The sequence below is a fragment of the Phalaenopsis equestris genome, unplaced genomic scaffold, assembly GCF_001263595.1.
Source record: "Phalaenopsis equestris unplaced genomic scaffold, ASM126359v1 Scaffold219553, whole genome shotgun sequence".
NCBI lineage: Eukaryota > Viridiplantae > Streptophyta > Magnoliopsida > Asparagales > Orchidaceae > Phalaenopsis > Phalaenopsis equestris.
Window position 1 is genome coordinate 104,385 of NW_018237906.1, and position 3,437 is coordinate 107,821.

Sequence of the window (3,437 nt, forward strand, 5' to 3'; positions counted from 1 at the left end):
GATGAAGAGTCCACATATTCTGAAATTTGAAAGGTGTATGTGTTGGTCTAGCAGTATTCTGAATGGAACAAAGGAGAGGTCTGTGATCAGATCCAGCCATTGCAAGGTGAGTGACAGTGGAGAAAGGGAAGGTTTGAAACCAAAAAGAGTTGCCCAGCAGTCTATCCAATCTTTCCCATAAAGTGCCTCTTCTCCATATAAACTTAGGACCTTGAAATCCTAGATCATAAAGACCAGCATCACTGATGAAATTGTTGAATTTGAATATTGGAGAGAGTAAAGGGGCTTTACCCCTTCTTTTTTCAGATGGAGAGGTGATACAATTGAAGTCGCCCCCCAAAATCCAGAAAGAGTTAATATTTTTCCCCAAAGTCATTAGCTCATGCCACAATTCGTGCTGGTATCTGGGAAGGCTGCTAGCATAAATGAAAGATGGAAATCCCACCTGTGCTCCAATAGAAAATTGAACATGGAGAAACTGATGATGGTTAACAAGTAAACTGCACTTTATTTCAGGTCTGACAAATAGCCAGATTTTATTAGTGGAATTAGCATAAAAAGTAAACTTGGAAAACTTGTTGATGATGTTATGAGGATATTTGGTGACCATAGGTTCAAGAATTGCAAAGCACCAAATCTTGTGAAGTTTGATGAGATGTCTTAATCTCAAAAGAGAAGAGGGGTGAGCCACTCCTCTAATGTTCCAACACAATATATTAATCATGGGAGCCTTAGCATTCCAAAAAGGAATACTAATCACTGAGTGAATTGAATAGAAGGTTGGGACCTTGACCTGGTTCTACCTCTATTATAAATAAAGATTGAGCCAGAATGGGTCTTAGCCTTCCCATCCTTCGAAGGAGAGTTTGTTCCTTGTAGCAGTTGCTGCACCTCAGATGTTTGCTTTTTATTTTTCCTGGTTTTCTGAAATTGCCAATCTTCTTCCATGGCCTGTTACAAATTTATGATATCAGGCTCAGCGAAGCTAGGAGTAACCTCAATAATAGTGGAGCTTTTCATCACATTCTTTTTCCTTGTTTTCTAACTTTGGCTTTCAGCTTCCAAAGCCTGCTGCATATCAACAACAACAGCTTCATAAGTATCATCCTCAATGGACAAAGGATTTTCTGGAACACACTTCCCTTTTTCAACAGGTGTTGGGGGAGGGGTGATAATTCTAACCTCATTAGGTTCTACCCTCACCACACAACCTGGAGAAGATTCCAGGTTTTTGTGGGGTTCAGATAGTTCCCCTAATGGATCATTAGGGGGGAAAGAAGTAGGGGGGAATAGTGTTCCTATCAGAAGGAGGTTTAATATTTTTCCCAGTCTCCCTGTGATTAACAGTGGTGGTAAGATTGTATTGTCCCTGATTAGAAACCTGACTAGCTACCCTTGGATTCATAGATAGTTTTTTTGTAGGAGGGTGGAGCCTGTAGCATTTCTCAACAGTGTGACCAAACATTCTTCATTGTTGGCAGTAATAAGGCTTTTGTTCAGCAGTTATATCCTGCCAAAACCCCTCTTCATCGGAACCAATACGTATCCTTTTTATCTCAGGGAGAGTAATGTCTCTTTCCACCTGAATTCTAGCAAGTGCAGGTCTTGCCTTGTTGAAAGTAGGAGCATAAACCTTGAGGGGAGTACCAAGTGCTCTCCCTATGTTAAAAAGTTCATTAAGCTTGAAGTAAGGTAATGGAAGGCCAGGTAGCTTAAACCAAATTGGGACCATAGGAGGCTCCTTAGTTGGATCAATGTCTCTAGTCAATTTCTGGATTTTCATTGTAACTCCTGATATGGAAACAACTTGTTTAGCAAATAGTCTAGCATAATCTTCTTCCATTATGAGTTGGATAAGAAGATGTCTGCCATCTATCAAACCAAGCTTCCATTGTCCAATAAAGTTTAAAGAATCAAAGAAGCTTCTAACAAGGTCCATTTTGGGGTGACCCAACTGGAATTTTCCAACAAGAGTAAATTTGACTTCTTCATTCAGTGAGGCAATTTCAGCTGCAGAGAAATAGACTGCAGTCTCTCCATCTTTGGAACCCAGGGGGTTGATGCAAGGGCAGATCCCTTTGCCAGCAGCAGCATTATGGAATTCCTGAGGAAAGATTAAATTTTTGGGATCTTGGAGAGTGTCATTAGCTCTTCCAACAATCCCTGCATAAGTAGCCTTAGTCCAACTGGAATCAGTGTGAACATCAACGGGAGTGGCCATGACCCCAACCACAAGGAGAAAAACCAGAAACTTTTTAGTAAAGATGCAGAGAACAGGACAGAAAGCAGGAGGCCAGCATAAACAGGAGGCCTCCAATGGAACAGTAACAAAGCCACCACCCAGGAAGAACCAATGGAGCAGTGAAAAGACCACCACAGCCTAAGAGAGGAGTGGTGGGGAAGGACTTCAAAGTGAAGGAGGAGAAGAACAAGGCACCCTGATGAAAGTAGCAGCTCCAGGAAGACCACCAGCAGCTCACCATGGTTTCAGAAACCCTAACAAAGCACTTCCCTCCTCAGCCGCCAACATCTTGTCTTCATAGATCATATTTATGTATAATAATATATTGGAATCTCTCAGTTGGGTCCAAAAGCTTCCAAGGTAGAAGTACATTTTCCTAATTTTCATAGGATACTTGGAACTGACTGCAAAGTGAGAAAATTGTGGAAGGGTGTCCAAGCCCATAAGTTGATCCATGAATAATCAGACCCAAAATTGACTTCACAATTATTGATCCAATATCGATCGACAGTCCCATTTGGATGCAGTAATTCAAAATAACACTTTCTTTAGAAACTTTACCGTTCTTCACTATTGGTAACAGTTTCACAGAAATGAAGAAGTGCCAATGTTTTGAAATGAGATTTAGGAGTGTCGCAGAAAAACTAACATATATGTTTTCTCTCATTTCCCAGTCTTCAGTTTCGTCCGTTAAATATTGGTAAATCTCATTCATCTGGTTTCTTGTTGGGTCAAAGTTGGAATAATGGCAGACAGGAACATTCTCGATCATATATAATTCATTGATCCATGCAGGGGTGAAAGTTATCCATCTACCTTGCACATAGACGACTCCCTGGTTGATTCCGGATAAGTTAATCTTTCCACAGGAATTTCATGATACTTTAGCTGGAAAAAAAATTTCTCCCTGTATTCACCCTCTTGGGTGTAAAGAAGGGGAGCCTGCAATTTATTTTTTACCTCAGGAGGTTATTTCTTTAAATGAAGAGGTTAAGCTCACTTTGGTGGGTAAATTCCAACTTAGTCATCCTAAGATGGAACTTGTAAGGAGCTTTTTTGAGTCCTTGAACTTTAATAGTGCTTGGCAAGTGGGTTTACTAGATGGCAGACATTTAATCATTCAACTAACAGTTGAAGAAGATTATGCTAGTCTTTTTGCCAAACAATCTTTAATTATTGGGGGGGGGGGGGGGGG